This window comes from Streptopelia decaocto (genome assembly GCF_964273445.1).
Source record: "Streptopelia decaocto genome assembly, chromosome: 21".
NCBI classification, from domain to species: Eukaryota; Metazoa; Chordata; class Aves; order Columbiformes; family Columbidae; genus Streptopelia; species Streptopelia decaocto.
Window position 1 is genome coordinate 141,011 of NC_138676.1, and position 22,571 is coordinate 163,581.

At 59.7% G+C, this 22,571-nt stretch overlaps 1 protein-coding gene across 3 annotated transcripts in view; it reads right to left on the minus strand.

The window, feature by feature from the left end:
• Window positions 1–12,172, minus strand: part of BCL9L (BCL9 like) — a 38,865-nt gene extending 26,693 nt beyond the window's left edge. For 2 of the 3 annotated variants that reach the window (XM_082070491.1, XM_082070488.1), the window contains exon 1: window positions 12,057–12,172. The gene's annotated coding sequence lies outside the window, so the exon portion shown is untranslated. Of the gene's footprint in view, window positions 1–10,694; window positions 10,714–12,056 lie in introns of those variants that run through there. The other variant, XM_082070490.1, reaches the window with a different exon arrangement.
• Between the last annotated feature and the right edge of the window lie 10,399 nt (window positions 12,173–22,571).

Here is a 22,571-nt window from a genome sequence, read left to right on the forward strand (position 1 = left end):
TAGAAACTGGCCAGCCTCCCTGGAGATTAATCCCTCGCTCGCTGCGGGGAGCACAGACAGAATAAGTTACCTAAGGAGCTGACAATAGCTAAGTGCAAACCCTGTGGCTCTCATTCCTGTTTCAAGATAGCAGAAGAGAGGCACGGGAAAACCCAGGCCTTGCCCAAAGCTGCCCCAGCCATCAGCGAAGCTGAGAAGAAAAGCTTTGCCCTCTGGTTCCCGGTCACGAACACCAAGACAACACTGAAACACGGTCTGCCAGCTGCCCCAGACAAGACGTCACCTCCAGCATCGCCCCGCCAGCCCCGTGAGGCTCAGAAGGGGGTACAGATGTGCACCCCACGAGCAGGGGGAGCAGGTGCAGGACGCCCAGGGATGGCTGCGGCGAGGGGCACCGACTCCAGCCCTGCCCAGCCTCTAGCCCAGGGACCAGGCTGGCCTCACCTCGGGAGATGGTTCTGATTTGCGCAGGAGGAGCGAGATGCGGGACTGGGGGCAGGGAAGCAATGGGGAGAGGTTTGCAGCGGAGCTAAAAGAGGAGATTTAGTAACTGTCGGAAAAAATGGCTGCTTTATTGCAGGCAGCTTGTAAACCTTGGAGCCTGAAGGTCTGGGAGTAATTTCTCCCTCCCACGTGCTGGGCTCAGTTTGTACTGGGGGTCAGAGGTCCGCGCTTTTCCAAAGCATTCTGGGACAGGCGCCAACTGGAGCAAGCTGCTGCACAGGCTCCTGCAGCACAGCCCGCAGCAGCGCTGGGGCGCAGCGTTAACCCTTCCCGGGGCGACTCCTGCCCTCCACCTCGCCAGCTCCATCCCTCGAGCGCAGGAAGAGGAGGGTGGGGAGGGTGGCTGGCGTGGACCCATCATCCTTGCACCCAACACTAGTCCCTGTGGCACACACACCAGTCTCTGCCACGCTGCTGCCCTCTGAGAAGCCGGTGGGCACAAAATCCCATTCCCCGAGGGCCCCTAAGGCTCTCTGCCAGGGCTCCCTCACTTCAGCCTCCTCCTCCCCAGCCTGGGGACGGGGTCCATCTGGCTGGGGGAGGCTTTGCTGTCCCACCCCTGCAAGGCAGCAGCTCTGGATCACCTGTGCAGGCAAGCACATGGCTTCCTGCCGCATCTCGGCTTCCTCTCGCGGGGATGTGCGCGAGCGTTTCTGGCCTGCCGCCCAGCCCCGCTGCCCCCACCCTGCCGGGTATCCGCCAGCGCACAAAGAGGAAGGGAGCTCGGTTCTGTTCCTCGGCAGCATCGCTCAGCCTCCGCTCAGGCGCACGCCCCATCTTTCCCTCGCTCCATCTCCTTCATGCTCAGCACAGACAAGGAGGAGGGGCCTGCGGTTCCTGCCCCAGCAAACCAGAGACCCAAGCGCTCAACGCAGGTCCGGCTGCCGGATCGGCTCTCGGCTCTCCCCCAGCACCGCCCCCGGCTGCCGAGAGCCAGTGGGTGCGCCAGGGCTGGCGACACCACAGAGCCTTGGTCCTGCTGGCCATGCAGCCCCAGCCTTGCTGCTCACTGTCAGCCAGACATGCTGCCCCAGCTGGACCCGCAGCTCCCGTCTCTGCCACATCACTCAGGTACTGTCACCGGTTCCTGTGGTGGCAGTCTCACAGCTCTCCCACTGCTGCTGCTTTGACACCTGGAAGTGACTTACACCAGTCTCACCAACCAAAGAGGGGCCAGAACCTCCTGTCAACGAGCCACATGCTGAGCAACGCTCCTCCACGACACTGCGCTTCCTCCAAGCTGTGCCTCTGCAGCCCTCCCCTGCAAAGATGGTCACCGTGAAGATGATCCCTCTCCCTCCAAACACAGGCTTGTGCCTCTTGCCTAAACGTCTTTGAATCATGCTCATGTCTTTCTGATCCAGGTACAAAACAGCAAATTTCCCCACTGGCTTCGTTTATTCCATCTTTCCAAGCTCCCATTTTCATGTCCCACCTGCAATCCCTCCAGCTCCTTCTTCCAAACCCGCCTTTACAGTCAGAGCTGCTGAATCCTCTTTCATCCTCTACCATCTCTTCTGACTAATCCACACACCTCAGCGCTCCTCCTGGGCTCTCCCCGAGACCACAGCCCGGCACTGCCTTCATGCTCCCAGCTACCTCTTCACCCGTTTCAGGAGAAGGGAGTTTGCAACACCCTTGGTGCCCTCTTTATTAAATCCTTCCACTCCATTCCTCCCAGTTCCTCTACCGTCACCTCTGGAGAAGCCCCAGGTGGGAAGTACATGCTGCAGCCAGGGCCTCGCAGTGATGGTCACGTTGGGGGACTGGCTGGGCTCGGGGTACAGATCACCCCTCAGGCCATTGCCACATTTTCTGGTGCCAAACACATACCCACAGAGAGGAACCTGCTGCAGCGGTGCCAACAGGCTGAACCCACAGAAATGCCACTTTGCAAGGTGCTTCCTGCTGGCAGGACAGCAGGACCGCCCCGCCTGGGCGCTGCTCTCGGCAGGCACCCGCCGCCCTGGTGCCCTCTGCGCCCACGGCACGCATCGTCCGCTGCAACAGAAACAAACCACGTGAATACCTGGAACAGCAAACTGCACACACAGCTGTACAGCACAGACCCAAGCCAGACATCGGACCCGAGCACCCAGCTCTGGCACCAGGGCTGCCGCTCACAGCCGACCTCGCCGCGTCTGCGCCAGTCGAACGGCTCCGAGCTCTCTGCCCTAGTCTCCGCGCCTGCCCCCGGCCCCCGGCGCTGGCTGGAGACCTGCCAAGGAGAGTGCTGCCTGTTTGCATCAGCAGCCAGAACCAGGGAAGCATCACCTTTAATAAGCCTTTCCCCTCCATCAGGCACCCTGTTTTTTTTCAGCTACGGTCTTGTGAGACGGAAGGCTGCTTGGAGCCAAGCCAGCGCCAGGGAAACCACCATTTCAAGGTCCTGCAAAGGAGCCTGTAGGAGCAGAAGGGAGCTTTGGTCGGGCGCACGGGGGGCAACGTGGAGAGCAGGCGGTTTACTGGGAAGCTGCTGCTTGCCAGGCGGCGGTGGGGGAGGAGGCAGCAGATGTCCGCAGACAGCGCCGGGAGAGCCTGCAGCGCTCCAGCCCAGCGCGGGAGGGAGGCGGCGGCTGGTGCCACCGCTGCATCGCAATGGAACAGGACAAACGTGACAGGGTCTGCCGAGAGAGCTCGCGCTGCCTTTCCCTCCCATAACCACTGCTTCAGCGATCACAAGCAGGAGTCCCAGGACCCGGCTGGGGCTCAGAGGAGGACCTCGGGGTGACTGCTGAGAGACCTTGAATGTGGGAGGATTCTTCCCTGCCATGAAATCCGCAAGAGCCCTCTTCCCCGGGAAGCAGTGGCGGCTGCAAACCCCGGCACAACTGTCACGCCAGGGCCGAGTCCGGCCATGAGGGCCTGGGAGAAGGCAGCTACAGCCCCCGAGCTGCCTTTACTCCTGGCAGACGCAACAGCCGGTGCCAGGGGATGGAGGGACCGCAGATTCCACCCAGCACCTGCATTCCACCTCCATCCAGCACCCACCCTGCAGCCGCCGCTCTCTCACAGGGTTTGTCCGGCACCCCTGGGACATGGCGAGCCAGGCAGTGTCGGCCTGACCTGACGTACGGCAGTGCGGAGCAGCACCTTCCAGAACAGGTCCCGTGGCACCGGACCGTCCCCAGGGAGCCATCCTCCCACCAGACAGCATCCTGACCATTGCCGGGGTCTACACGACCCTCTCTCTCTTTTGCTCCCTTCCCAGATTGTTCAGAAGGAACCCACTGGGGAGGCAAGGGGGTAGCAAGAGAAGTGAGAGCCCGGCCTCCTGCTGTGTTTGATACCGGGATTTTTCTATCAAATCCCAAGAGAGATCAATTCTTTGCGTACTCCCGATAGTTTCTCCAAATACACTGCAAACAGCAACCACAGCCCCAGCTGGTGCAGCACCAGGAACAGACACAGATCAAACACCAAACCAGCAGCCACCCCACATGCCCAGAATCGGGTCTCAGAGTAAGGGCAATCCCAAAACACGCCGTTAGTCCCAGACACGTTCACCTCTCTCCCCTTCCATCTAACCAGCTGTACAGCCACCCCCTCACACAGCCCCCTTTCGGCCTGAGGTTTTCTGGGGAAGGCACTAAAGAAAGGCAGCCAGTTATTGCAAAAGCCTTAGATTTGTTGTGTAGGGGTCCACACCAGCATAAGAAAAATAACCGGAGCCCTTAAAAAGTCTAAAACCTACTAGTGTAAGTAATACGTTTTAATTAGACCAGACCTTTGTGAAATCACTTTTGATTAAAAAGCATAATAAACCAACCAACAAGCATCTGCCACCAGTAGTCTCCGAGTGTTTCAAAAGCACGACGCGGGCTGGGGAGCAGGCGCTTGCGTCCGACCGCCGCGGCGCTCGAGTGGGCAAAGCGCTCCACTCGCTAAAGTAACACGTGCGCCTGCAAATTCAGGGTTAAGGTTATATTTACAACAAAATATTTGTCAGTGGCAGAACACTTCTCTGCTAAAGTTCTGTTTAAGGCAAACTAACTCCTTTTTGACAAAACGTTTACAATTCCAACTGACAAAGCTGACCTGCAACAAGCTAAACCAGGTTTGGGTTGTGGGAAGGTTTTCTTTCGTTTTTGGTTCTTTGAAACAGGCTCCAAAGCAGATTCCAGCGCTGAATATGGTGAATTTTCTAAAGAGAGTTTTAAAAGAGAGTGGGGGGCAGATCTCCGGCGCAGGCGGGCAGCCTGCACGCGCCGCTGCTGATCTGCGGGAACGCGCTGCGACGAAGGGTGCTACTGAGCGACAGCCGTGCTGCCGCGCTTGGCTGCCCCTGCTTGGGTGGTACCGCGCTCACAGCAAAGGCGACAAACCGGGCTTTGGACCTTCTTCTTGCAGTGTCAAGTTCACGTGAAACAGGATTCCGCACCGACAATCAGGAAACTCAGTAAACAGTACAAAAAACACCCACTTCAGCCATTCTAAAACAGACAGATGCAGATGGCATCACAGAAATAAGTAACAATAACGAAAGGGTATTTAGCTGTTTCCCGGCAGCTCCCCACGTGCTGGGCCAGCGCAGCTCGTGTGCGCAAGCAGCCGCGGGCACAGCCGCGCTCGTGCCCCCCAGCAGCAGCGCGAAGGCGCTCGGCCCCCGCCGTCAAACGCAGTCCCAGGTTCTGGACTGAGCCCCGAGACTGGGAAGGGGATACATCACTGGTTTTGCAGGTGGAGGAGGGGACACAGCCCCGGGAAGCAGAACGCTGGGGACGGGTGGAGCGGTGAGAGAGGAGGGCAGGGTTCTGGTGCCCGTGTCCCGCTCCCCGGGCCCACACGGGTTGCCAAATCAAATAGTGATCCAGAGCCCCCTTCCTGACAGGCGTACGAGGCAAAGCCCCCAGAGCAGGGCAGGCGCGAGGCTGCTGCTGCCCAGGGCCATCGCTGCCCATGCCTGACGCTCATCCACCGCGACTGGCAGCAGCTGATGCCTGCAGATCGCACAGAAACCTCCATCCCTCCTGCCAGAGAAGCTCCACAGCTCCCCGGGCCTCTGCAGTTCTACAGGTCCAAGAACATCCCCGTCCTGCTCCCCACAGACGCCTTTTTCCCATCGGAAAAGGATCTGGGACGCTGTGAGCAGGGCGAGGACCGGCCTGCACCCCAGAGCCACCGAGCCCACTCACCCCGATCTCTAGAAAGTGTATATACACAAAATCCTTCCTGTCTTCTTTTCCAAACCCATCTTGCCCCTCTCAACCGGGACCCCCTCATAAAAATAAGAGACAGGCCTTTCCTGGCATTTCCTTTTTCTGAAAAGGCTGTAAAATTTTCCAAGCGTAGCCAGAGCCAGAGCAAAGTTTGTCAGGAGCTCAGCTCATTAGGCGGCTGCTCAAGGAGCCCCGCGGGAGGCGCAGGCTGCGTAATTCAAAACAGCTTGGACCCTGGAAAAGAAAACAGAAACCAGGCTGCGAGAGCAAGGGGGGCAGCTGAGCCCCGGCGTAACGCCGGCCCGGGAGCGCCCGGCCATGGGGCTCCGGAGCAGCCCCGGCCCCAGCAGAGCTGCTGCGGCCAGCCCGAGAGGAGCTGGCACCAGCCGGAGGAAATTCCAAGCCTGTTGCTTCTGGCAGCCGCGCCGGGCCCTGGCTAGGACCTCGGCAACCTGGAAACCGGCTACTCAGCAGTTTTCTTGCCATCCAGAGGGCTTGTTCTGAACCACAGTTTCACTTCCCCCCTCTCCACATCGCAGCCCAAGAGGCAGGGAACACCAGAGGCAAAAGGAGTTTGCTCAAAACTCGTCGCGACCAAGGCCCCCACCGAAGCACTCCACTCCGGGACGGCAGTCTGGAGCTGCTGCCGTTCCCGTCCCATCTGGGGGCGGGGAGAGCAGAGGAAACTTGCTTGGACCAGCCCTAGGTCTCCCTGGTTCCTTTTGCTCCCTGCCAGAGGAAAGTTCAAACAAGGCTGCGCAGAGGCAGGACACAGGCGGCTTTCAGCGCGGCCTCGGCACCGCGCTCGCGCTGGACCCGCGCCGCCCAGGCCGCGCCTGCCCGGTGCTCCGCTGCAGGCGCTGGAGCGAATCCTGCCGAGGACACGGTGAAAGCTCTGGTGCCGTGGGGCTTTCTGCAGCGTTGGCCAGTTCACTGTCCGGGAGAGTCGCCCAGAGACACAGCCCCCACTCTCCCTTACTGCCCTTTGGAGCTCCCATCCAGCTCCTCACTGCCCTGAGTCTGCGGGCTGGAGGGGAGCACAACTGTTCACTGACACGTAGCTATTTAGCAGGATCTTCCTTCCAAAGAAGATATGAAGAAAATGTTTTCTATTAGGAAGTCTGCCTGCAGAACCATGCAACCAGCACACACCCGACCATACAGTTACCAAGCCCTGAGCGGCAAGTCAAGCAAGACCGTCCCTGAAGCCACTTCATTGGCAAGCAGAGAGAAACAGCGTCCCTTGACTCAAGCCCTTAAGAGAAACCCAGGTTCAGACCTCCAAACAAGGGTACAGCATTCTGGCAGAATGGCACTTCTCTGCAAAGCGCGCATCGGACGAGGACCATGGCGCTCTGTGCAGAACCAGACACTCGACTCCCTGGCCAAGGATATGCTTCGCAACTTCTGCTGTCGCCACACCAGTCATAGCTTTCTAACTCACAGTCCTCTCAGCTGGGGACTGGAAAGCTCACAGACCCACCGAGCACTGAGGGCACTCCACAAGAGAAGCTCCTGACCCGCAGCTTCTCGGAGGGCTGGAAAAGCCCCCTCACGCCTGGACTCAAACAGAAGGCTGAGATCCAATGAGGCACCCGAGGAGGAAGCAGAGTGATGAGCAGGAATCGGGAATCCTGGCTTCTGTCACCCGCTCTGCCCCACATTCCCTTCCTGCCTTGGGTTAAGTCATTTCCTTTCACTTTTTCTCCCAGTCTCTATTTCGGAGGTGAAAACCCCAAGCCCTCACCTCCATGGAGCACTAGAAGGCTCCTCTGGCCTGCGACAGCGCAGAACATCACAGGACACCCAGCACACAGGAGCCGCGAGGCTCGCGGAGCCCGGCTCTCCCCCTGCTCACACCTGGAGAAGCACAGAGTCTGCAAACAGTCGGTGCCGCGGAGCATCTTCTACACAAGCCGTATCCTGGCCTGCTCCTCTCCTCGACCACAGCGCTAAGCAGCCTAGCAAGGAGAAGTAAAGCTGCTCAGCTGAGCTGTGACAGAAGGAGCAGCACGACCGCACGCTGCATTGCTCTGGACAGCCGCCTACAGCAACAAGAATGGATGAGGAAAGATACAACAAGAAGCTGGGTTAAAAGGAAAAAGCCAACAGCAAAACAAGGCAATCCAAGCAGCAGCCCACAGAGGCAGGCTGGAACAGGGGTGCCCGAGGAGCGCCGTGCCCTGATCCCCAGCAGACCTGTCCTGTGGCCTCCCACACACTTCAGGGAGAGGGAACACCAGTAGGCACAGGCAGGAACAAGGAGCACTCTGTGGTTTTGCTCGGTATTTGAGGCCACCTCTCGCACAGGAGGAGCTCTGCCTCGCTTTCCAAGTCTCGTCCTCTCTGGCACGGCTCACAAACCTGGCTCCTGGCCCGGCACTTGGCTCCGGCAGAGCTCCTCACCAAACCGGGTGACGCCCCACCTCTGGGCACGGCGCACGGCCCAGCTCAGAGCCATCCTGAGGCACCAGAAGAGGTTCCCCATCATCCCCTCGCTGGGATTGAAGGCATCTCGAGTCACAGCTGCAAAAAAAACCATCCCTGAACCTAGCTCCTGCTCCTGGTGGACATAAAACCCAGCAACAAGGCGCTGTTTTCTCTAGCAGCTCTGGCCAAAGCTGGCAGGTGATCTGCCCACACTGGAGGAAAGACATCTCCCAGAGACGCGCAGGCGCAGCGAGCACGTTCCTGTGCCTGCAGCTGCCCAGCACGACGCCGCAGGACCAGGTGCCAGGTGCCCAGACGCCGGCAGCCGCCGAGGCACTGGCCCGTCTCTCTGAGAACTGCTGAGCGAGTGGGAAGCGGATCTCATCGCGCTGTCTGCACCCAGAGGGAGCAGAACAGGCTGCCGCTCGGCCCTCCAGGGCGCGCAGGGCACCCACAGGCGCGGCTCTGCTCGCCAAGGACGTGCGGGGCTCCTGGCAAGCCGCCCCTCCGTAGCGTGACTCTCCTTTAAATCAAAAGCAGGTGCCAGTGACACTAAGTGCTTCCTCTATGCTGGCTCCTGCCGAGCACAATCCCGTGGCAATGGCAAATGCCACCGTGAACTGGCCCCAATTAGAACAAAATCCATCATCCTCTCCGCCTCTGAGTTTCAAAGAAAATCAGGTAGGGAGAAAACAAAACCAGCTGCCCTTTCCCAGGAAGGGGCCAGTGCCAAGCAGGTGATCTGGAGCGGGCAGCACGGAAGGAGGAAAGGTGCCTCTCGCCCACGCCACGTGCTTCAGCTGGTGTTGCCTCCCGGGGAGAGGCGGACGGAGGGCAAAACGCAGCAACAGAAACCATCCCTGCCAACCAGCCGTAACAGCTCCTGGGGACCTTCCCCCCGGGTGCTGGGGCAGCGCTCGCAAAAGGAAACCAACCCAGGGAGCAAAGGCCAACCTGACGGAACGGAGCACGCAACTTCGAAACACCAGCCGCGACAAACTGAGGAATAGTGCTCTGGCCATTCTCACGCCCTGTGCCCCGCAGAGCTGCTGGAAACGCACAGCGGAGAAGCAAAGCGGCTGCAATGCTTCCTGGGCCCCTTTCTCCAGGATGGGTGTATTTTTCCACAGCTTCAGTGCTACAAGACACCTCGTAGGTATCTCATGGAGAGCAACTGCACAAACTCAGCATCCAAAGGTCCCACACCGCCTAGGAACGAGGAACCACATGTGAGATCACCACAAAATGTGTTTACCAGTCAACGTCTTCCTGGAAAGAAAGGAGAGCAGAGTGACACCAAGTCCTGACCTGCATGAGATTTTTATTTGCCAAAAGAGTCATACTGGCAATCCTCCTAGCACTTTGCTGATGCAGCTTAAACAACACTGACACAATATTGCTGCATCTGTACATCATGTCGCTATCATATCTGCATCCTTCATTATATCATACATCCACGCATCTACGTACCATGTTTTCTGTTAAAAATGCCAAAAGTAGTCACAAACATAGCACAGCTCTCCTGCGCTCCCCCCATCCACGGCACTGGTGCAACGCTGGGTCTTTGCCAAAGAGCAAGAGCACAAGGAAAATGACATTTGCAGGGCAAGCTCAGGGGTTCTGCTTGGCTACAGCCCCGGGGCACGGCCGGCGTGCCGGAAGGATCGCGGCCTCGCCTGTGCCAACAGCTAAGACCTTCCACTCCTCGCAGAGCCGAGCCCGACGCAATCACCTGAGACACAGCAAAGCAGCAAAGGCTGTGCTGATGTCAACGCGGAGCTGGACGCTGTACTGACAAGAGACGGGGCAGCAGCAGGGAGAAGGAAAAGCAAAGTTTTTCCCCCCCAAAACCAGCAAGTCCAGAGGAGGTGATGCCACCCGGGTCAACAACTCAATAAACCGAAAGGCTGAGCTGAGCACAGAGCCGAGGGACCCCAAGCCAGCACGAACGAGGTCCGCAGCTCTGCGGGCTTGCGGTCGCTGGGAACTCACGTGCAGCTCCCGCGCACCCTCGGCAGCCGCCCTGGGGCAGCACAGCCCAGCGAGCTCGGCCCGTCCAGCTTCACCGGCCCTGTTCCTTCACACAGTGGTCTGTCCCCTCTGTCACACGGCAGCCAGAGCCACCTTCCAACAGTGACATGGCCAGATACAAGAGGTCAAAGGCTTCAAAGTACCAAACATAACTATTTTACTTTCCCCAAGTGAACAACAACTGTGGTTTCAAGTTTCTCGGTAAGCTTTCCTTTATCTGCCTTTTTTTTTTTTTTCCAGCGGGGTGGTCTGGAAAGAGGACAGGGGCTTTCGGGGGCAGGGAGACACAGTAACACCTACAACACTTATAGGTCAGGGTGGCGAGGAGGCACCAGTCACACCATCTGCCCAGCTAAAATGGCAGCACACGTATTAAAAAACAGACAAAAAGGTTCCAGGGTGTTTACGGTGTGAACGCTCTGGGAAGAGCCCCCAGTGAGGCAGACAGTTGCTGTAGAGACAGCACATCGATACACTCAGCTTTCTGTCCAGGGGAGAGAAAGAATCGGGGAATGTCGACCTGATGATTTCTGCACTAGTACCAGCTGTGGGCGTGCGCCATATACCCACATGTGGCAACAGCCAGCGCTACTGCAGGCACCGAACCTGAGGGAAGTCTTGCTTCACCACTGGAACAGACTCGCCGTGCGACCTTGGGCAAATCACTTCCTCCGTGACTCACTTTTCTTATCCCTCCTGCCGCCAAAGTAGCAAAACAAGGCGCACGTACATCCTCTTGCAGAGACCTGGCGACCGAGGGCTGAAGGAGCTGCACGTCGCTCCTGCGTGCCTGGCACAAAGCAGCGTTTGGGCAGGATAACGAGCGGCAGCCACGTCTGCGGAGCAGGTCCCGCGGGGCGAGAGCAGGCAGCCGCGTCTCCCGTGGCGCCGCTCTGCGGGGACGCGCCACGGCCAAGCTCGTGTTGTCCTCCCCGCCACGCTGTGGGCAGCCAGGACACACCGTGTGACACCGCAGCCCTACACCCTGTCAAACGGTGCTGCGCCCAAGGCGCACAGCCGCTGCGCACAGCAACACAACAGCCTGCCCTGTCATGTAGCATTACTTATGTGTTCAGATATGCATCCTTCTCACATTTCCACTCCAGCAAGTGGTTGCTAGCAGAGTGGGGCAAGGACAAGTTCAGCACCTGCTAAAGACACGTCCCTAATACAAGGCAGGGAAGGGAAGGTTTTGTTACATTGGTCCCTTTCCGTGCACAAGGAAAGCCTGTACATATAGTGTTTCCCCCCTTTTTTCTTCAAGCTGACCACATGCCCAGTTTACCTCAAAAGGAAAAAGAAGCCCATCGAGCAGGACACTGCAAAGAGAGGGAAGAGGTCTCCCCTGACACCTTGGATGGGCTCCAACAGGAGCGTTTATTGAAACCCCACGTGAAATGTGGTGAGTTGGGATACAGGAATCCCTGTTCCAATCCCGCCCGGGGCTTCAATGGCACCGATAATGTCTCGTACAACCCAGAGCGGCCCAGGTAGGATCAGGCGCAGCACAAGCAACTTCTCTGCACCTAGAGGGGAGCCCCACTCGAGGCTCTTTGGTCCTCCAGGAACTACCGGCGTCTGCAGCCATGGGCTACACTGCCCCGGGAAGAGCGGAGCCCGAAACACAGGAGCAAAGCGAGGGGTGACGTCCAAGACGCGCCCGGGGACAGCGGGTGCGCTGACAGCGCACCCCCGGCCGGCCTGCACGGCCGGTCCCTGTCCCCGGCCGGCCGCGAGCCCCGCGAGGACCCGCCGCGCAGCCCGAGCGGCGGCAGGCCGTCTCCCCGCCGAGTCTTGCCGCCCCCACCCGCAGCCCCGCCGCCCCCGGGAGCCGGAGCGCCGCGGCGGGCTGGCAGCGCGGCTCCCGGCGGACCCCGCGCCCCGGGGCGGAACAATGGGGCGGCGGCCGCCCGCGCCCGGCGGGGCACTCACCTCGGCGGCGGCGGCGCGACTCAGGGCAGGCCGGGCGAGCCCGCCGGGGCGGCGCAGCGCTGCGGCTCCGCGGGCTGCTGAGGGCCGGCCGGCGGCGCGGGGCCGGCGGCGCGGGCCGCGCTCATGGCTCGGCCGCCCGCCGCGGGACGCGGGGCCGGGGCCGGCGGCGGCGCTGCCGGCGGAGCCCCCCGCCCCGCCGCGCCGCTCCTTCCGCCTGCTCCAGCCCGCGCCCGCCGGCGGGGCTGCGCGTCCGGCCGCGGCGGGCCCCGGCTGCCCGCCCGGCCCCGGGCCGCGGGCGGCTTCCCCGCGCTGCGGCGGGCGGCCGGGCGCGGGCGGCGGGCTGCGGAGCCGGCGGGCGCGGCGGCCCGGGCGCGGGCGGGGACGCCGTGGCGAGGGGCGAGGCGCTGCGTGCCGAGTGCTCCTTTCTCCGCCGGAGCCTGAATAATCATTTGGAGAAACAGGATCATTCACTTTCCTCCGAGCCCGGCGCTGCCCTGTCAAAATAAAAGCCCCGCGCGCTGATTAACCGCTTCCTGGTCGCGCCGGCCGCCCAGCGGCCTCGCCGGGGAGCGGCACCGCGCCGGAGCGGCGGCCCGGCCCGGGCTGGGGTCGCCCGGGGGCTGGCAGCATCTGCCGGCGAGTGGCCATGCCGCTACGCGAGGCCCTGCGCACCGGGTCGGCTGACGCCCGCGTCCCAGCATCACCAGCACCCTCCCTGCCACAGCATCGGGGCTTCTCTCCCTAGGCATCTAAGTCTTGGTTCAGCAGCTGGAACACCAGCCCGCTCTGTTCCACCAGTACATTTCAGACAAGCTCCACAAACCTCTGATTCCAGTTGTGCTGGGAGAGCCCACGCCTCAGCCCCTCTCTGCCACATCTTCCAGACACAGCGGGGCTGGCCCCGGCACCTGGGAAGGGTAGCATGTTACTGTCTTTACCAACAAGTTTTCCACACATTAACCACCATCTTCCCCTGAGCAACAGCCTCCACTGACAGCTACACCGGGGCGGAGGTGACAGGAGCAGCGAGAGCCAGATGAGACCCAGGGCACAGAGGGATGCAGGACGTGAGATGGCTTAGGAGTGCCAGCCCAGGTGGAAATCACCTCTGTCCCAAATACACCATTTGCTCCAGCGGGGCAGCAGAAGCACAGCCCTGCACTGATCTCGGGAGCTGTGGCTCAACCCGGGGCTGCTGCTGCAGGCGCGCAGGGTGCAGCTGGGAGAGGACACAGCTGGCTGCTGGCTGCCCGCATTCCCTGCCTGCGCCCTCCCCTCGCAGGCAGAAGGCAGCTGCACAAGTGCACAGGCGCACCCAGCCAGCCCACCCTCTCCTGGGTGATGCCAGCAGCATCCTCAGCGGGATGTGTCACCTGCCTGGCTGCAGGGACCACCTGGCAGCACCTTCCAGCACGGCAGAGCTAAAGGGGACGAAGGGACAAGCACCCATCTCTGCTGGTGGAATGAAGACAACACATCTGCCCTCATGCAGCCGCCAGCGGGGCCCTCCCCCGGCTCGGGAGGCTGCCAGCGGCAGGGAGGGGGACATCCCTGCTGCCCCCAAAAAGCCGGGGTGCTGCGGCGGGAGCGCCCCCTGCCGAGGCGCGGGGTGCGCAACCGGCGGGGCGGGGCGGCGCACGCCTGGCCCCGCCCCGCTCCGCGCGGGCAGCGGAGCGCCCCCTGCAGGCCGGGCAGCTCCGGCCGCCTGCGGGAGCCGCTGGGGACAGCGGACAGAAGGGACCGCGTGCGGGTCACTGGGGACCCCTTTACAAAAAGCAGCATCGAGTATCGTTTGCTTACACCAGCCACTCAACCACAGCCTGACATCCCCCTCCCCACCTCTCTGCTGAGCTCCCCAGCGCCTCATCAGCCAACAGTGACATGTTTTCACACTTCCACCCTTCCCAGCAGCAGCACTGGGCTCGTGTCCCTGCAGACAGCATGCATGGGCACAGCGGGTTAAAGACAGTGCCCAAGCACCGCTGTCTGGTATGGCAGCTGGGTGCCGGGGGAGACTGGCAGCTCTTTCCCTGCAGCTATGTCTGGTGCAGAGGGGACGTGCAGAGCCACCTGTCCTCCGGGCCCTCTGGCTGCCTCTGCCTCCTGCTCCTTCCCCGCAGCCCCTCGGGCTTTCTACATCACAGCCCCTCGCATCTCTGCCAGCCTGCCGACATGAAAGTGGCAGAATGAGACTGGAAAAGGTCAGCAGGAGGACCAGCCGCCACCGGCTCAGCACTGAGCCTCTGCCTTTAATTAACATCTGCCGGGCTAGCTGCCCTCCCTACACTTGACTCCAATTCCCAGTCTCCCCTTCCCTCCTCTATCATTACACCCACACTAGAAGAGACAGGGAGGGGAGGAAACAGAGAAGCAGAGTCCTCAGAACTCCTCAAAGCCTCCATCTGCCAACACCACCAGCACCACAGCAGCAGCTCATCCCCGGAGCTGCCTGGTGCATCAGAACATTCGCGAGACCCTGGCCGAGGTGCCCGGGCTGGCTGTTACCTGACTCTCCCTTGCACGGGGTTTTCCTGCCTTTGGGCTGCAAAACATAAACCCAGGAAAACAAGAGCGTCCCTTCCAAACTAGTCAAGGACCAAGAGAGAGTCGTCTGACTGAGACTCCAGTCTTGTGGGGAAAAAGTGGGACCAGCCACCCAGAAGCTCCCGACACGTTCTGCTTCTATGGGGTGCAGAGGACACTGGGATGCAGGGCTGGAAGGATCAGCCTTGTCGTCTTCTGCTGTGGTGTGCGAGGACATCTGGAGTACACAGAAACGGATCCCAAGCCACATACAAGGCTTTGGGATTTGTTCATTCCCATCGCCTCTCTAGAGCGCCAGCCCCAAGCTCAGACCTTCTCAAGACCCCTGTGGGCAAGGCCCTCATTACACTTATGAATATGATTAATCAGGTCCAATTAACTATACTGGAATTAATGATGTGACTCGCAGTTAGCTGGAGCTGCCTCTCTGCGAAGCGTTTCCCCAGTGGTTCGCTCCAGTCCCAGGGCAGCCCCCCGCAGCAGCCCCAGACGTGGAAGAACACAGACCAACGGGGATGAAGGAAATGAGCCTGGGGCTGCGAAATGCCTGTTCCAGGGGCAGCCCTCTGCTTTGCTGATCCACGCGGGTACAGAGCAGGCAGCTGGTGGCAGCTCCAGCGTTCAATCCACACAGGATCATCCTGCATTCCCCCAGAAAGGCAAAGGTCCAGCAAGGGGATGGAAGAGGCCACATTACCGCTGCAGAGGTAGGCTCTGGCCTAAAAGCATCTTTTGGGCCCTCTCTTATTAACTACCTTATTAACTATCACATCTCCAGCAGGCCAAGGCCATTCACCCACCACAGCCAGGAGAAACCAGCATGTGGAAAGACAACATGTGAAGCAGCCCAGCCAGACAGGCACAGCCTCCTGCTCAGCATCCGCCAGAGCTGGGCCCTGGCTCCCCCTCCATACACCGGGATTTTCCTGTGCTGCAGTCCTAAAGGCAAAACACAGTACTGGAGGAGAATTTAACTGAGCTGAGCCCTCCTCTTCCTAAATGCTGACACACCATCACCTAGCAAAGACAAACTCCTGACAAGGTTCCAGATCACAAAGGCACCGAGGCTCAGTATCCTGGATGCTATTCCTGCAGCGTCAGATGCACTCGTAATGCCCATACACATGCAGGCACAGCATAGCTCTTCAAGTCTCTTCCCTTCCCGTGACTCCTGCGCACTTGGAACACCAGCCCCATCCTCCCATCCCCCAGATGCGCGCTGCAGCCCAGGGGAAGCCATCCCAGGTCCGCTGCGTGCTGCGGCAAGTCCTGTCACCGGCACAGGAGATGAGCTTAACTCCTACCACAGCAGCCTGGCCTCAGGTGGCCCCTGCACACGCTCGCGCTGTATTTGGGCTGCTCTTCGCACAGAGCCCTGCAGAGACATGCGCTTTGCTGTCTCAGGTCTCAGCACATCGCTGCTGTCGAGAGCAGCCCCTGGCCAGCGGTGAACCAAGAAAAGGCTGAGGTTTGTTGGTGCTAGAGCTAAAAAGGAGCTTCTGCTGCTGCTGCCCAACAGAGCCCAAAGAGACAGAGCGCACCAGGCAGCCTGCGAGTGTGTGGAGCGCAAAGGGTTAAACTATTTAGCGAGGCCACCAGCGTGATAAATGCAGCCATGGGCGAAGCCGGCACCTCCCACCGCCACCCAGGGCTGGGGAGCGGGAAGGTGGCAGCGGGGCGGGCGGGGAGGACTCTTATCCTGATACGGCGCCTTCCTGCGAGTGCGGGTTTGGAAAATGTGAGCAGGCAGGGCCGGCACTGGAACCGCAGCGCCCGGGGACACAAAGCCAGCGGAGCCCGGGCCGGGGGTCCGGGCAGGACGGGGCGCTCCCCGCGCTGCAGCCGGGGCTCCCTGCCCGCACCGGCCCTGGGCGCGGACAGCAACGGGCCCCCGCAGGCAGCGGCGGTTGCGGTCTGTGCAAACAGCTCCTGCGCTGTCCGGCTGCTGCGGTTGCATTCCTCAGCTCCCTCCGCGCTGCCCGCTCTGCCAGCCTGCCCGCAGCCCGCTGACCGCAGCCGGCCTGTGCCGCTTGGGTCGCAAACCAGACCCCCCGCGCAGCCTCGGCGCATGCGGCGCATGCTGTGCACACGTGCACGGGTGTCGGAGACGGTGCCGGGGCAGACGCGCTTTCTGCAGGCGTGCATGAGCGTGTGTGACCGCAAACCGCAGGAATGGAGTGCAGCACATGGGCGCCAGCCCCAGAGCTGTGCAGCACATGCAGGACCAGCAAATCTGTGCAGTACTGTTCTATGGGACAACAACATAGTTGAGGATGGTGCAAGAACAGCTTTTGCTCTCCCTGCTACTACAGATGTACAGCGAGGTGGAACTAGGAACGGAGGAATCCCTCCCTTTGATTTATTTACTCTGGGCCTTCATCTCCAGAGGGCTCCTGGCAGCTTGGTCATGGCAGACACTCAAGCCCTGTGTCAGCCAGTCCCAGGGCAGCGATCAGGAGAGTATATGGGGAGGTCACAAGCCTGACACAAATCAATTGTATTCAATGTCTCCATTAGTATTTGGGGTCACTCAAAATTGCCACTCCTAAACGGGGTCATAACAGCAAAGGTTAGTGAGCTGCTGCCTTGCACCATCCGACCAGGAGTCATGTTGCTGTTGGATGGGAATAGCACTTGCTACCCCCATTCCCACACACGCCATCTCCGTTCCCGAGACAGTCATGTGCATCTTGGTGTTTGCAACACTTCAACCACACAAATCCCAAGCTAGGGAAAAGCCTCTCCCCAGCAGCTCAGGGGCAGACCTGTTTTGCAGAGAAGCAGGGTACGTACCCTGGTACGCAGAGCTGATGCACCCAGACTCCCTGCATCAACATGCAGCTGCCTGGCCAGACCCAGCTGTCCCAACTACTTGTCACTTGCACTTCTGTTCAGTTTCCTCTGGTGCTTCGAATTTTGTGCTCTCCAATAAGGTGCCCTCTGCACCCACCCCTGCAGACACGGAGGCACCGCCAGACCCCAGCCTTCTCCACAGCGCACAGCAAGGCAGACGCGGTGCTGGAGGCCGGCCGCCTCTGCCCGTGCTCCTCCCTCTCTCCACTGTCAGCGGTATTAAACATTCATGCTGTCGCCTGCCGCGGGAGATGGTTACGGAGGAGCGCATGCAGAGGCCCAGCTCCTCCAGCCTGGGGAGCACCTGTGCATCCCTCCGCTACACGAGCAGGGGGATGAGGAGGGGAAAGGTTCCACTTTTGGTGAGGAAGGCTGCTCTGCACACACAGGCTGGCCTCATGCCGCCGCCCGTCCGTGGCCTGGGACGGGCTGGCTTACGCAGGAGGCTGCCGGCACCTCCTGCCCGCAGCCGGCGCGGGGCTCCTGGCAGAGAGAAGCGGGCAGCAGGCCCGGGGCCGCCCCGGCCCCGCGCAGCCGCGATCCTGCCGTTGCGGCGGGCCGGGGGCTCGAACCCGCGTTCGGCAGCGCAGGCGGGGCCGCTCGCGCACCGGCCGGGGCAGCGCTGGGCGCGGTGGCGCCGCCTGGCGGCAGAGCGGCCGGCGGAGCGGCCGCGATCACCGGCACACGGGGCTGCCCCGGCAGGCAGGTCCGCCGGACACGGCCCGGCCCCGGGCTCCCCGGGCTCCCGTTCTCCTCTGCCAGTCGCTGCCAGGTTTTCCCTCCACACACCTGCTGCTGGGATGCAGCACCAGAGGTGGGACGCGAAACATGAGAAAAAACGATGCCTTATTGTGTTTGCCCTGTTCGCTCTCTCAGATGGTGCAAGAGAGATGCAGCTCTCTGCGGGGCGATGCACGACAGAACAGCAGCACGTGTGCAGCAGAAGGATGTTTTAATTACGAGAAAAAGGAGAAACTGTGGGTCTAGTGAAAAACGCCAAACCAAGCTCCAATGCCCAGGCACACCAGTGAGGAAATGGATTTCTGCAGCACGCAACACGTCCTGGTCCCCGCGCTAGAATACAAACACACAAATGAACTCCATCCTCCCAGCAGCTCACCGCTGGCAGCCGAGCCGTTAAATCACGCCTTCCTGCAGACGGCCCTGCCTGAATGTCTGTGTAACAGGTACCTTAATGCACTTCACAACTGCTCTTTGTACAGTGTGGACACAGAGAACCAAACATGGGACTGAGGAACAGGAGAAACCCCCTAAGAAGGGGCTTGGGGAACCTCTCCCCTCTGCCACTGCCCCTTCCTCCTTCATACGCAACTTCTCCCAATTTAAGCAAATACGCTGTGCTTGACAAAAACAAGGTGCAGTTTCTTAAGGAACAAAGAAGCCAACAAATGATAGTTCATGGAGATGTAGTATCACAATTGTTTGCAACTTTCTGTGCACACTCCATCTGCCAGATGAAAGCACAATTTTATTGGACAAAGCAAAAGGCAGCAGGAAGGTGATCCCGCAAGAGCCTGGAGCAGCATCGCCTTCCTTACGGTCTCTCAACCACACAGCATCCACAACACCAGGCAGGAGAATCCCTCAGCTACAATGGAGAGCCCAGCACGTATCGCCCTGGCGCCGGCTGCCCAGCCTCTGACAGCACAGCTCCCTGTCCACACCGGGAAAGGGGAAAGAGACGGCGAAAGGGAAAACAGAGCTTTTCCTAAGCCAATGAAATGCAACTGTGAACACAGTTCCCATGGTAACAGCAGGATCCAGGGGAAGAAAAGGAAATGTAAATCGGATTATCAAGAAGGGGATGAACAGGGAGGGAAGAACGAACGAACCAGTCGCATCAGCCAGCCCAGCCAGGCCACCACTCCCAGCCAGGAACTCTTCCCCAGCACAGCAGCCTCCCGGTAATTGATGCAGTAAGGTACTTTCACCGTCTGCCATCTTAATCATAAATGAGGAGGAGGCTCAAAAATGCCCTGAACATTAAAAAGAAAAAATCAAAGAGAAGTAACTCATGAGAGCCAAGATTTATGCTCCTGCAGCCCCAGGGGACAGAGAGCGCCCCGCCGTGACATTCCAGCAAGGACTCGTGCTTTGCGGAGCGAACACGGCGAAATCGAGGCAGCTTCCAGCAGAGCCGGAAGCACAGCAGGTGGATTTAAACCCACACGTCCAACAGCAGCAGAGCATGTTTCTGCAGGGTTCGCGAGCAACCTTCCCAGCCTGGGGAAGGACCACGCGTCTCGGCTGCCCTCTAGATCCGCGCTCCCCGCGCCGCTTCGGCTGCTCACTGCACGCACCCGCTGCTTCCCAGCCTGGAACAGGTTAAGTCTCAAAAACACCTCCTGGGGTTCTGCTACTCCTTTTCTGCTCTATTTCCTCAAAGACAGAGATTCGCTGCCTGGGTCTGGCTTGACCTCACAGCAGAGCCCACGGCCGCCCCTCCGCAGCACAGTGTGCGGGGTGGCGCAGGAGGGACACGCGGATTCGCCACGCCGGAGCCCTTTTGGAGACAGGCACAAATATTTCATGGTGGAGAGATGATGCTCTGGCAGCAACACACAGATGTGGATTTGCAGAGAAAGTTGCAGGTTGGCCTGACCTGGGGAGGGGGAGAGGAACAGCCCTGCCGTGCCCCAGGACACCCCGTATCATCACACCCATCAGAATGCTGCACCAGCCCCAAAACACAACCAGACAGCCGTTCCTAAGCGGGGCCAGGTTTCAGGAAAGGCAAAACATCCAGCTGGAACCAGAAAAGACATCTCTAGAGTGGCACAAACTGTACAGACGCCCTTTGATTCAGGCACTCAGTGCAACCTCCTCCATTCAAAAGGAGAGGGAGGCTCAAGAGCCCTGTCTTGACTCTTTGCAATATGTCGAGCGGGTCCTGTCTGAGAGCCTCTGAAAGCCTGGCACAAAGGAGCACTTGTGCCTCCGGAGCACGTGTAGAGAGAAAGAGAACGGACTGAATAGCACAATGCTGGACTGAGCTGATCTCTGAAACTCTCACTCTTGATCTAACGGCAAAATTACCAGGGGTACGTACCCAAGTGTCTTCCTATCAGCAGTCCTGCATGGAAGCAATGTCCTGGTTCAAGTTCCCCAAAATCCAGCCACATGGCAGCCACGTCAACAGGAGGAAGGAGCGAGATTTCAGCAAGGGCAGCTCATGTGGGGCCACCACTCTGATAGTTAATTGAGGCAAAGCTGCTACGCTTTTCTTGGCCGTCAATGTGAGTTGGAGGAGTTCGTTACTGCCAATGCATTTTTCCTCACACACAGTTCTTCCGCATGAGGTTGAACTGCTAAGCGTTGACAGTGCATCTGTTAAGATTGGCTCTAGAAACCAAATGTTCTTGAAAACAGAGAAAAGTGCTGTGCTTGCCCTTCCTCCCCCCAGGCACGCAGCTCCCGGGGTGGGAGGAAGCGCGATGGCCCAGGAGCGGCTGCGTTTGAAGCGCCGCTCTGCCCGAGAGGTGCGGCGGGCGCGAGGAGCGGCTCCCGGGGACGGCGCGACCCGCAGAGTCGGGCTCGTTTCTGCTGACAACACAAGGCTCCAAGGGAAGGGCCCGCAGGAGACCTGGGAGAAGCACTCTTCCCAATGCTTCAAATTCCTCTCCTGCTTTGCGTTTACTGTTTACAACTGCATTTCTGTCCTACCTCCCACAGCAGCTACCTTGGGCTCAGAGAAAACGGTGAGCCTGCTTCTTCGGGAAGATCCTGCACCCAACACACAGCACCAGGATCACCATGGACTACAAGCGCCGTGCGAGGACATCCCTGCAAAGGGAGGAAGATAGCCTTCCTCCACGGTCACCCAATCCCTTCTTCAGAGGAAGAAAGAGAAGAAAAAGAAAGGCCAACGCAGCCTCCTCACTTGACTTCCTTTAATTAGGAACCATCTGGTTTTGAGGAGAGCTGTCAACCAATGTAGAGCATTTGGCAAGTTTCCTCAGCTGCTGCTCTCCTAACTTCAGCTCTTCTTGGAAACGCTTTAGGCCCCGAGATGCCAAAAGGAAACAAAAAGAAAAGCAAAAGTGAGAGCGCGCGAGCGAAGCAGAAGAACAAGGATGCCGTGTAACCCCACGCACGGAGCGAGATGTTCCCCCGTTCCGCTTCCAGGTCGAGGAGCAAACAGCCAACGCTGCTGGCAGTCGGGTAGCCGGGAAAGCTCCCGCTCTGCAGCCACGTGGAGGAACCGCAGCACCGCCAGCACCATCTTTCAAAACAGCCATTACAAATCCCCCGAGGCTTTCACAGAACCCCAGAGTGTCAGGGGTTGAAGGGCCCTGGAAAGCTCACCCAGTGCTATCCCCCCGGAGCAGGAACACCCAGCTGAGGTTACACAGGAAGGTGTCCAGGGGGTTGGAATGTCTGCAGAGAAGGAGACTCCACAACCCCCCTGGGCAGTTTTACGGGAGTCGGGCTGCTCAGTTCCATGTCCTGGCCAAATTCCAACTTAGGACTTTCTACCTTCCTGAATTCCCTCCCTCACTTTAATTTCTTCTTTGTCCCACGCACCGTGTGGCTGCAGTGAGGTGTGCTGCCCCAGCAGACTGTTCATCCACCAGGACAGACATGGAAAGTCGTACAAACTGTGGAAGAGACACTACTCCCACTTTGTGAGCGCTGCTGCCTCATTAACGTGCAGCACGTGGCTCCAGCAGCGTTTAGATTGCTCCTTCCTGACTCTGGGACCTTGTGCGTGAGTCAGAGGCTTGTGCGATTGCTTCCCCTGCTCCCCACGAGCCCCCAGCACATGGCAGACTGTGTTTTGAATGGGTCCCTTAATTTCTGCGCACCAGGCAGATATCGTTTCCCAATGCCTTTCTGCAGATCTGTCCTACACAGGGAAGGAATCTGAGATCCAAACCGAAGAGATCCTCCCGTTTCACCTGCCCTGATGGCTCGCCCGCCTGCCAGAGCAGCAGAGCTGTGATCTCCTTGACTCCTGACCCACGCAAAACGAGCAAGCTTTAAATTCCTTATTAGAGCATCTGAAACCACCAGGGATCTGCCCCCGATCAGCGCTCCCACGCGTTTCCGGGCCGGCGGGCGAGCGGGTTTCAGCTGCCCTGATCTGCGTGGAGCTCT